Here is a 13,277-nt window from a genome sequence, read left to right as displayed (position 1 = left end):
AAATCTGCAAAATAATTTTGTCAAGTTTTAAAACTTGCATAGTTGCTGTTCTCTGAGTGATATGGTATACACACTCATCTAAAACTGTTTCAAAGAAAACAATGTCAACATGATTCCAACAGGAATTTAACCCAAATAAGTAATCGCGTGAACACCATCTTTGAAAATAGAGATAAATCCGAATTAAAATTCAACAAGTTATTATCCAGATAACTGTATTAAAAGATATCTGAAGGGCTCTGTAGTATTCCGGGGTCAAGCGTTGAAAACTTTGTTGTCCAATTGAAAAAAAAAAAAAAAAAAAAGTTTAGACGAACTCTTAATGTTAAACTCTATTCAAAACCACTTGAAAAATAAACATCATGTTTAGATATGAGGGATGAAAGATTTAAAATTCTTAACTCTAATTGTCTAATGCGTTTACAGTAGGAGAAGCAGAGTTGGAAACTTGCACAATGTGTATTCTTCAGTTTTAGAGTAGGCTGAATGAAAGGGGAGGAATAAGCCATCAAGGAACTTGGATTAGGGGCAGTAGGGATAAAAGAATGCCTTTGACCTGTCCCTAGGGAGCCTCTTAATTAGGCTTTCATTTCCAAGGATCAGCAGGCTTGACAGGATCTTGAGTAATCTCGTCTGCTCCCTTGTTCACAGCAAGATATACAGTTTATAATCCAGCCTATGCCTAGAGACATCCAGAAACAGATTTCACAATATCTAATCCCAAATTGAGCAACCTTCCTTCCCATTCAAGCTACTCTTCCCCGTGTTAACCTAAATCCAAGATTCTTTGCAATGTTAAGGTATTTTCCTGGCCTCTAGTTCTCTTGTTAGAGAATAATTCTAATGGGGTAACTGGAAGTTTTTGCTTTATAACACATTACCAGCCAGTTTCAGATCATTTGTTTTCTTCTAGGTATAAAGGGTTGGTTTGTTTTTCAAATATTCAGACCCTAGTATGAAACACATTTGGGAACTTGCCATCTTTATAAGAATACCACCTTTAATAAGATACTACTCATTCTTTTCTTTGCCATCACCGATTTTGAAATTTCAAGTTTTACTGCTCCCCTTAAATTCTCTAATAGAGAATTAACTGATGGCCATTTGATCTGTATATAAATTCTCAATGAGATTCTCTGTTTCAATATTCAGACTTCCACTTATATACTGCTTATGTAACTAATACTTATAATTTAACTCTTCTGTGCATTATTTCTTCTTTCCAGGGACTTTTCTTACTTCTTCCTGATGACTATTACCTTCATTTTGGATACTTTTCTTTTTTTCTTCTATATATTTTAAATAGAAGGTTTTGGGGAGTTCGCATTATAGCTCAGCGGGTTAAGAACCTGATATAGTCTTCATGATGATGCAGATTCAATCCCTCGCCTCATTCAGTGGGTTTTGAATCTGGCTTTGCTGCAAGGTGCAGTGTAGGTCGCAGATGTGGCTCGGATCCAGTGTTGGCCTTGGCTGTGGCATAGGCCTGAAGCTGCAGCTCCAGTTCAACCTCTAGCCCAGGAATTTCCATAGGCCACAGGTGCAATGGTAAAAATAAAAATAAGATTAAATTAAATTAAATTAAATGGAAGTATTTGTAGGCTGCAAAGATGTGGATTTCCTTCATCTAACTTTAAATGGAAATAAATAGATAATGATGTGTAACAAAAATATGAAAGCTAAGATTTAGAGAGAGAGCAAGGAAATAATTTACCCTTTATAAAAAACTAATTACAGATTATAAAATGAGTTGCTGAAAATCTGCTGCCTACCTGGCAGAACTGATTCAAACTGTTGATCTTGGCAATACTGTCCTGACAGTTCATGCCGAGAATCATTCGGGAGGATAGAAACTATAAATGAAATCTAGGCTACCCACCTTTATGAAGAGCTTTAAAGGTACACCTCTAAAAAACCAGTACCTCGCAAAGTGCCTGAGATATTACACATGCTCAACAGATGGTACAATATACATTTTTCCTAATGTAGAAAAGGAAAGTGCTATTTGCCTTCTCTGGCTCCCCATCACATTATGGGTAAGTTCAAGTTCCTTAGAAAGGTGTCTAAGGCTCTTATCATCTGGCCTTGGGCTAAATTTCCAGCCGTGTTTTCTGCCACAAACCATCTGGTGCTTAATGCTTCTGAAACTGGTTTTACTTCTTCAAAGCTTTACAGTTTTTTGCCTCCATTTTATTTATGCGCTTGCTTCTTTCTGATTGAAAAACTCCTATTCCTCCTTCAAAAACTCTAGCACAGAAATCTCTGGGAGTTCCCATTTCTGGTTCAGCAGAAATGAATCTGACTAGTATCCAGGAGGATTCGGGTTCGATCCCCACCCTCCCTCACTCAGTAGGTTGGAAATCCAGCATTGCTGTGGTGTAGGTCTCAGACGCAGCTCAGATCCCACGTTGCTGTGGCTGTGGCATAGGACAGCAGCTGCAGCTCTCATTTGACCCCTAGTCTGGGAACTTCCATAGGCCACGTTTGGCCCTAAAATGCAAAAAACAAACAAACAAACAAACAAAACCTCTTTTCTTGTACTCCTCATCATAAAAAGTTTCTCTTCTCTGTTACACAATTCCTACAACTTGTATATGTTTCCATTATTGTACTTACTACATTGATACTGAAATTTACTTGACTACAAATCTGTCTTCACTTTGAGCATTTATATGTATCATGTTGGTATACTTAAGGCTTAGCATAGTTTCTGCCACAGAGTAATAGCTCAGTATATGCTTGTTGAGCTGAATTTATTTGCCTAAGGTGAACAGACTTGTAAATGGAAAAAAGAAAAGAAATGTTTCTATACTTGAGGAGAAATTGTAACAAATAACGAATAATGAATAATGAAGCATGTCTGTTTATCATCCTCTGAAACAGTAAATTTAAAGTGCTCAAATTTTTCCTTTATGAATAAATACAGCTAGCATCCATAACCATTCTCATGAATGATACCCATACAAATTAACTGTACCTACTATATGCCAGACACTGACCAGCCTTGAAGGCACAAAGATGAATCACGCAAGGACAATCTTTCAGAAACCTCCAGTGCTCATAGGTATAAGCAAACAACTATGACATTTGTCATGATCATTTGTGAAAATGATCACACTAAAGGTATGTATAAAGCAATACACCCAATTATTTCCTTTGGGGAGGTGTTTGGATTCAGTGTCAGGAAAAGCTCTAAATACTTGATGTGAAACATGGATTTTTGAGGCTCAAGTGATGAGTACAAATTCTCAATTTAGGTTAAACATAAGCAGCAACTTGAACATGCTGAATGTGTTTAGGGAAGCTATATGGGATAGAGAAGCATGATGAAGTCAATATTTTCCAAAGTTTGCTCTGCTGAAAAATAGCCCTATAAGATGCTTCTTTCAACAAAAGTTTCCATGATCAAAGAAGTTGGAATAATATTGACCAATTGCATTGCCATGTCGTGCAATGGATCACATCATTTCACTTTCTGTTAGCAACGAACTCAGCAGTGTAATCAAGTCCAAGGACACTAACCACTCAAAATTCCAGCTTTGGAGTTCCAGTTGTGGTTCAGCGGGTTAAAAATCCGACACTGTCTCCATGGGCATGGGGGCTCCATCCCTGGCCTCGCTCATCAGGTTAAGGCCCTTGAGCTGCTGCAAGCTGCAGGGTAGGGAGCAGAGATAGCTGGGATCTGGTGTTGCTGGGGTGGGGCCTCAGCTGTGACTCCAATTGACCCCTAGCCCTGGAACTTCCAGCCTTAAAAAGGAGGAAAAAAAAGAAATCCAGCTTTGAGGATTTCTTTACTGGGATCCCCCTTACTGATTTCTGATTCACTCAAGGTTAAGAAAACATATCTGTTACTTGAACAGAGAAACTATTAATTATGATAAGTTGTTAATTAACTGAAAAGACAACAAAAAAACAATGATATATCACAGTGATAGCAAATTCAGGAAGCAACTAACCCCTCCAGGGCTGTGGGAACAAAGGGAAGAGTTTGGAATTATTAAAACGTAGGAGCTTAGAGGCACATCCCTGTGCAGTCCCTAAAAAAAAGGGGTTGCTGCTCAGCTGTTTGGATTGGTGTCTTAAGGGAGGGTATGAAAAGGCTGATTTGGTAAGTGTTTAAAACTGAAAATAGAGCATCTAACCACTTTAGGGCAACACCACACAGTCTAATACACATGTACCAGAATCTTGGGATCCCTAAAGAATGATAGAAGGAGACTGGGCAGAAGAAATATTTCAAAAGATGATGAAGAAAATTTCAAAAATAATGAAAGCATCAAGGCATAGATCCAAGAAACCCAGAGAACTCCAATAATATACTGCTATGTAATGAATTAACCCCAAATTTTGTGGCTTAAAAGAACAGTGGTTCTGATTTTCTGTGGATGAGAAAATCAGGAGTGACTTTGCATGGTGGTTCTGTCACCCACTCTGAAGAAAGCCAGCAAGAGCAAAGCCACCTTTCCTTTTAGGACATAGCCTCTCAAGTCACATACTGTCATTTCCTTCTGATTCTATTTTTTAGCAGCAAGTTACTGTATCTGACCCACACCCAAGAGGAGGGAAATTAAGCTCCACATTTCCAAATTTTTCACTATGATTGGTTCATGTAGTGCCTTCCTTAGCATCCCAGAGGATAAAGATAATATCTCTGCCTCTATTTGGGAATGATGACAATACACCTGGATGGTAATGTTCCAGGGTTTTACTGAAAATCCTTCTTACTTCCCACAAACCTTAAAAGCTGATTTAGATGAAATAAAATTTCCCCAGAGGCTGTACTTTATGACCATGTATAGACAATCTGCTTCTCTCCTCTGCTTCCCAGGTCTCTTCACAGGAAGACAGCACACCTATTAAAACTGTTAGCCTCTAAGGGACAAAGTTTCTAAGGAGAAACAGCAGTTTTGTTCAAACCCAAGTTTGTTATTTGGGGCCTGATCCCAGGACAAGAGCTAAACAAGATGCAGATGGGCTTCATGGCATCCCGAACTTCCCAAAATCCAAACAAAATGCCAACTGCAAGGTTTTCTCAGATTGGCTGTGTAGGCGCAGAACCAAATTCTGAACTTTTCTCTCATGACCCAGCCTTTATGTGGATTGCTAAAGAACACCAAACCGAACCCTCTTGCTTGAAAAGATCAAGATGACCTAGCTTTTGATACACACACACACACACACACACAAGCTTGATAAATACCCCTGCCCTTGGACATGGTAATTATCAACTTCCCTTTTCCCTCTTCATATATGAGAAGGATGGAGGCACTCTTGGCAAACTTACCCCAAAACCTGGGGATGACTACTGCCCCATAGAGTACTACAGTCACCAGTTAAGTACTGCTATTAAGTACACTGTTAAGTTCTGCAGTGAAGCAGTGGTGCAGGATATCCCCCTTGCTTCCAAGCCATTCCTGCCACTATCCTTTTAGTTAAGGCTGCTAGAGAAATAGCCATGGAATCCTCTCTAACCATCTTTGTACCCCATGCAGTAGAAGCTCTCCAGGAGTCTCATCATATTCAACACTTTTCATCCAGCGGTCTCATCTCTTGCTAACCACCCTTTATGTAACTTTCTCATTATAATAACCCTGCCACCCTTCTTTCCTCCTCTAAAGGCAATATTCTTCCTGACTGTTGGATTCTGGCTGATCACCTTTTGACTCCTCACAATGATTTACAAGAAGCCTGTTTAACCAATGCTTTTATTTGAAAGTGATAAGTGTTGTGCTGGATATGCAGTTGCAACTCCTTCTGAAGTCATGGAAGCAGCAGCTTTGTCTTTGGCCACCTTGGCCCAACAGGCTGAATTTTATGCTCTTTCTTGAGCTTGTACTCTAGCCCAGGGCAAAGTCACATTTATGCAAGTAGTCAGTACGCCCTTGGAATGACTTTAGAATACAATGCAAAATTAGAGGTTTCCTTATCTCTAAAGGGAATAAAATTTTAAAAAGCTCTTATGTCCAAAATTTATTATATGCCATACTTTCCCAGGTCATTTTGGTTATTATTAAAGTCCCTGGGCATTCCAAACTTGACCCCGTGGAGGGTAAAGGAAATCACCTTACTGATATTTCCACCAAGAACACTGCTCTTAAAGGAACCAACAACCAAACTCGGTCATGGTCCAAAGGGGTTTCCCCAAATGATAATCCAGAAAATTTCACTCAAATAGGCATAACAGTATTGGAAACCTAATAACTAATGGTTGACTCGAACAGATATAAAAATATTGGAAACCTAATAACTAAATGGTTAAATTAAAAGAAAATTCTGGTTTGAGGCAAATACTAATTTAGTCCTTCCAGAGACTATAAAATTACTAACTACTACACATGCATTAAACCATTGGTCTGGGGATAAAGTGACAATATTTATGAATCAATATTGGTGGGGAAATATTAATAAGGCGCAAGAAGTGCCTACTTGGCATGCCCCATCTGCCCCAAATATAACTCCTGGAAACCTGACCACACTGCTTCCTGACACTTTAAATCACCAAATGGACCATGTGAAGTTTGGCAAATGGATTTTATTCAGCTTCCTTGTCTCAGGGAATGGAATATATGTTTTAGTCATTTGCTTTTCCACTGAATTAAACTCTTTCCATGCAGACAAGCTACTATCACTTCAGTGGCTAAAATACTTTATAAAAAATTATTCCTTGGGATTTCCCTGGTGACCTAGTGGTTACGACCCAGTGCTTTCACTGCTGCAGCCTGGGTTCAATTCCTGGCCTGGGAACTGAGATCCCCTATCAAGCTGCTACATGCCTTGGCAAAAAAAAAAAAAAAAAAAAAAAAAAAAAATTATCCCTACCTGCAGAACTTCTCTTGAACTCCACAGCAACTGGGGAGCCTAATTTACTGGTTTACAACCATTAGTTATTATGACAAGTCTGTTGTCTGCCCAGTACTACAGCATTTTCACTATGCTTATCATTATGCTCAAACTAGTCTTCAGGTCTTCAGGACTTGTTTAACAAACAGATGGCATCATCAATACCCAGTTGACAAAATTTGTGGAAACCCTCCAAATACCTTGGCTAAAGGCATTGCTATTGTTCCTTCCAAATCTCACTCCCTCTGGAGCTCAAACTCTCAGCCTTTGGGATAATTGCTGGGTGACCCATGCATCTGGCTCCTGCCTCTTTTGATCCACAACTAGTAAAAAAAAAATATATATATATATATATATATATATATATTTTATATATATATATACTTCAGTATTGCAAAGGTCTATTTATATCCATTGAAAATAATCATGCTTTAGTTAAGCAATCTTCTCGCGGCGTGTGCTCCCAAGAGATAAAGACCTCAAACATCACACTTTGCAGCCTAGAGATTTCATCTATTAGAAAAGATATATCCAGAGAGACTCTCTTCAACCATACTAGAAAAACCCCCTATCAGGTACTACTAACCAATCCTTTTGCAAACACAACCCAAGGACTACATTCATGGATCCAGCTGTCACATCTAAAAAAAAAGACCAAACCCTGACTTGACCTGTACATCAAAAGGCTGACCTGAAGATAAAGAAAGGAATTGAAGCAGATGACAGCTGATGCAGACAGCTTTCCCAAGATGACTAGAGCAGGCTCATGTACCTTTTTCTCACTGTTGCTTCTTACCTTATTTTCTCCCTCTCTCTTGGGAAAACGATGCTCTTATCCACACTCCCCAATCTATTGCAAAAGGGGAAAACTTTTCTGACTTTTAGATTTATTACTAGAAACTCCAATCTGTTTATGATGTAGGAGACCCCTTGGTCTTACCTCTAGCCAATTTTGTGTTAGCCTCAAATGCCACTGCCCATTATACCTATGAGCCAATGGATACCTATTAGGTTAGACTGTTATAGCAGGTGTCCCCGTAGTTTATTTCAATCTTTCCCCAGTCATAAGCATACTAGCTCAACTAAACACCTCCATCTTTGCTAATTATATGAACTTTGCTCCCCCATATTCCTTTCCTTATTTAAATATGATCTGTTCCCCTGCACCCCAGGGACATAAAAACAGGCTAACTCCTTGCAAGGCTTTTAGAAAAGAACTTTTTAGGATGGAATGGCACCTTACAGAATGTCATCAAAATTCCTCTGATCCTTGATGAATCAGGAAAGGTCAACCAGGGAATCTCAGCTAATGGATTTATCAATAACTATATCTTCACTAGAGTCCTCTGCATGCTACCTGGTTTCATATTTGTCTGCAATGGATAGCATCTTTCACGGGCATATGAATGTTTAAGTAGCTGGTGAACTGGAGGTCAATACTTACTGGGATATTTAATTGTCCCTATTAACATGCATAAGAAATCAGAAGTTTCCCATTGGCCCACCCCATTAAGATGCCATGGTTGCTTCAAATGGGAACTTTATGAGGCATACATGACTTCAACTTTGCCTTCATAGAAAGAGCCTTTCTTCCTTGGATTAGACTAAAGGCCAGTGAATACATGATCAGAAATATCTTCCTAATATTAGGAGAGCTAGCCAGTTCCACAGCCAAGGCGGTACTAGCCCAACAACAGTCACTTGACTTGTTGGCTAAAGTATTTTTGGATAATCACATAGCTCTTGATTACCTGCTTTGTGAACAAGGAGGCATTTGTGCAATAACAAATATCACCTGTTTCACATGGATAAATGCCCCTAGAGAGGTAGAGACTCAATTATGCATGATCAGGATATAGTACACTGGTTATAACAAATTTAACCTGACTCTCCATGGTCCTTTGATTTGTTCAGTTGGCTTCCTTCAAGTGTGGGCTCCTGGGTTAGAACCACTGTACAATCTGTATTTGTTATATTACATTTAATTTTGCTTTGCATTTTAATTTTAAAGTTTTGTGCCTATTACCTGTCAAATCCTATAGGAACAACATACCCAATAAAGTGGTGCTAGCTCAGCACTTCAAGACGAACTCCAATACTTACAACCTTGACAAGATAGAGACTTAAGATGGGAAATGCCTGCGAGTTCTCCCTCCTATCCTTCCTTATTATGCAAGTGTAGTGTGAATGATTTCCAATCTGTACACTTTCCCACCAATATGGGACATGACAACTAGGAAATGCTCTTCCTGTCATCAAGGGACAAAATGAAAAAATATGGAGAACCTGACTCTTAATCAGTGAAGAAAGATCTTGATCAAAAGGGGAGATGTGAAAACAAGGGGAAACCTTATGCAAAATGGAGTTAGGAAACCCTCACACACATACCACTCATTGCAGCATACCTCAGCAAGAAGAAGCTGACTTTGCATACCATAGCAGAAAGAAGGAAGATACTCTCCTTGCCCAGCAATAGCCAGCAGGTAAAATCCCAGGCAAGTCATTCAGTAACTGCCAGAACCAAAACTCTCATTCTCCTCCACTGCACTGTCATTCAAGACAGGCCCTCTCAATTTCTTCCTTTCCTATATAAAAGGGCACTCCTCTCCTTGGACTTGCTTATGGTTTGCCATGGTTTGCATGTCCCAAATTGTAATTCTTCATTATCTCAAATATAGTTGATTTTGCTGGCTAAACCACTTACTTTTTGTTTTCAAGGTTGACATTATTTTACTGTCTTTCTGTTAGCAACATCATCTCTTATTTCTGGGTCTGTTCCTATTGAATTATTTATGGTTACGGGTCATATTTTCCTGACAATTCTATTGCCAGACACTATAAATTTTACACTGCTGGTTTTGGGATGTTTAAGCATTCATTTAAAGAGGATTTTGCCTTGTTATGCAGTTAAGTTACATATAATCAGTTAGATTTTTTGGAGGCTTGTTTTAAATCTGTATTGGCATGTCCAGAGAACCCTTAGGCCAGAGCTAATTCAGCACCAAAACTAAGATGATACCCATCCTGAGTATGCTATTCAATGCCCCTAGTATTGCAAGACCTTGCCACCCTCGTGTTGGTGAGAACACAAACTGTTTACATCCTTGTGTAAGGACTGGCAATTGTTCTGCTACTTTACAGCCTTGGGTAGTTCTCTTTTACATGTACCTGGATCAATACTCAGCCAAACACTCCAGGGGAATCCTCTGCAGATCTCCAGAACTGTCTTTCTCTGCAGAGCTCCATTCTCTCCGGTCCTCTGTCCCACAAAATCTAGCTGCCTTGCCTGTCCAAACCCTGATCACTGTTTCTTCAACCCAGTGAGACAACCAGACTTTATCTGTATTCCACCTCCCTGAGCTGCAGACTGTTTATAGACAATAAACTGGTGAAATTGTAAGGCTCAACTTGTTTGCTTCTTTTTTTTCGGGGACCACAGTCCTATGATTCCTATTGTCCAAGGTTTGAAAACAGTGGCTTTTTTTTTTTTTTTCTGTTTTTCCTCTGCCCCTTCCCCCAGTTGTTACATGGGAGAATAGATCTGAACCCTGTAACTCTACCTTGGTCATAAGTAGAGGTCTATCACTGCTTTTATTGGCTTTTTGGATCCCTTAGGAGGCATGCAATTTGTGATACTCTTCTCATATAATATCCTCCAAAATTGAGAAAGCCAAATTCCTACTAAACCGTTAGTACCAGCAGGGCTACGTTTTCATAAGGGTAGGGAGAGTGTGTTGGGCACAGTGCCCAGATGTCGCTGACAATGGCTTTACCTCTATTTTCTACTGTCCTGAAAAGTTCATTCCCTGACTCTAACACCATTTAAAAAGAGTGGTTCTTATACCAAGTTTGCTTCAGGAACTACAATTACAAGTCCACTTTTCCAAACATCTTAAAGCAAAGATCTGTGGGTGTTAAACATTCTATATTCTTATATGTCTGAAATTGTCTCTGTCATCACTCTTGAGTGATAATTTGGGTCCTCAAAGATTTCTATGATCAAAGTTTTTTTTTCCTCTTAGCACTTTGAAAGTATTTTTCTGGTTATTTTCCACAACTAATGTTACTGTTGAGTAATCTAACGACAATATTTTGTTTCTTATATTGTTCTGTGTTTTCTCTGTAGAAGATTAATGATATATTCTACTCTTCATAAGTTTCATCATGGGTTTAGATATGAGTTTTCAAAATTAATTTTGATTAGCATTTGATAAACTTTTAAAATCTGAAGACATGAGTCTTTAAAAATTTTTTCCTGCCAAATCGTTAGTCATTTTTCTCTTAAGAGATTGTTCATCCACCATTTTCACTTTCTTTCCTCCTGAAAATATATATCTCAAGTATCTTTTAAATTTCTTTTATATTTTATGTCTTTTAATATCTTTGTTCTGGAAGTTTTTCTCAGTTCCATTTTCCTGAAAATCAACTTGCTTTTCATCTGTGTTTTGTCTGCTATTTAGCCTATCTATTGCATTTTTAAATTTCAAATATAGTTTCCATTTCTAAGATGTCTAATTGGTTATTTTTCTTAACTACAAGGTTAATGTCTGTGTTTAATTACCTATTTTTGTTGGCTTATTGATTTTCTCCTTTCTCTCTTCAGAAAAATATATTAAATATATTTATTTAATATTTCTAACCCAGGCTTTTATGTTCCGTTAAGCACTTGCGAGTCAACTTCACCCTTGGATCGTGCAGGGATAGTTTCCTCTACTTTATAGAGTTGTGAGCATGAAATTAGATAATATAAAAATATTCCCAGACCAGTGGTTAGCAATACAATCAGCCTACTACAGTTTTTAAACACTTTTTCTCAAGTTATTTAACCATATTCCTTTCTTTGATTCTCATTTGGTACTCCCATCCTAACCCTTTTATTTTCAACCACCTACTACTTTATAAAGAAATAAATGAAAAATACAAATGTCATTCATTCCTTCTCCCAGTTGTTTTCCTCTACCATTTTTAATGGCCTTGAACTAGACATACTATATCCCTCAAGATCAGAAAGTGCCTACTGGTATATCTCCCAGCTGACAAGCAAGCAGCAGTGTTTCTTATATTCTATACTTTTAAAGAGAAACCTAAGCCTCCTTCCTGTGTTGATAAATTGGCTCACCATATCTACTTAATGAAGTAAATTATTCTTCATTTTTTTCCTCAATCATGCAATTATCTTTATAGAGTTAATGCATGTTTGTTGTCAATGCTAGCACACTGTGCAATGTACACAGTGAGTTTTCAGTAAAGTTGGCTGCTATCATTATTATTAACATCTTTATCTTTTTAAAAAATAGAATGATAAATAAAATTGATATTCTTTAAATATCTTATTGTGCTAAGACAACAACTAGATGTTTTATTTTTTCACCACAGAACATAATGAGAAGAGTAATTTGAGGGTTTCTATCTTTAACATTTGAGAGAGAACTGCAAAAATACAAAAAAAAAACCATGAGAATACTATGAACAATTATATGCCAACACAGTCTGCAAAAACTGAATCAAGAAGAAATAGATCAATTGAACAGACCAATCACTAGAAATGAAATTGAATATGTAATAAAAGCACTCCCTAAAAACAAAAGTCCAGCAAGTGATGCTGGGAAAACTGGACAGCTACATGTAAATCAGTGAAACTAGAACACACCCTCGCACCATAAACAAAAATAAACTCAGAATGGCTTCAAGACTTAAACATAAGACAAGATACATAGGCAAAACATTTTGTTTTCTTTTTTTTTTTTTGTCTTTTTGTCTTTTCTTGAGCCGCTCCCACGGCATATGGAGGTTCCCAGGCTAGGGGTCGAATCAGAGCTGTAGCCACTGGCCTACGCCAGAGCCACAGCAACGCGGGATCCGAACTGCGTCTGCAACCTACACCACAGCTCACGGCAACGCTGGATCTTTAACCCACTGAGCAAGGGCAGGGACCAAACCCGCAACCTCATGGTTCCTAGTCGGATTCGTTAACCACTGCGCCACGACGGGAACCCCCAAAACATTTTGTGACATCAACTGTACAAATGTTTTCTTAGGTCAGTTTTGCAAGGCAACAGAAATAACAAAAATAAACCATTTGGACCTAATCAAACTTACAGGATTTTGCATAGTAAAGGAAACCACAAAAAAAAAGACAGCCTAAAGAATGGGAGAAAATAGTTGCAAATGATGCAATCGACAAGGGCTTAGTCTCCAAAATACACAAACAACTTATACAACTCAGCAGCAAAAAAAAAAAAGCCAACTGAAAAATGGGTGGAAGACCTAAATAGACATTTCTCCAAAGAAATCATACAGATGGCCAACAGGCACATGAAAAATTCTCAACATCACTGATTATTAGAGAAATGCAAATCAAAACTACCATGAGGTATCACCTCACCCCAGTCAGAATGGTTTAAGTCTACAAATAACAAATACTGGAGAGGGTGTGG

The sequence above is a fragment of the Phacochoerus africanus genome, chromosome 9, assembly GCF_016906955.1.
Source record: "Phacochoerus africanus isolate WHEZ1 chromosome 9, ROS_Pafr_v1, whole genome shotgun sequence".
NCBI lineage: Eukaryota > Metazoa > Chordata > Mammalia > Artiodactyla > Suidae > Phacochoerus > Phacochoerus africanus.
Note: the sequence above shows the minus strand (reverse complement) of the source record.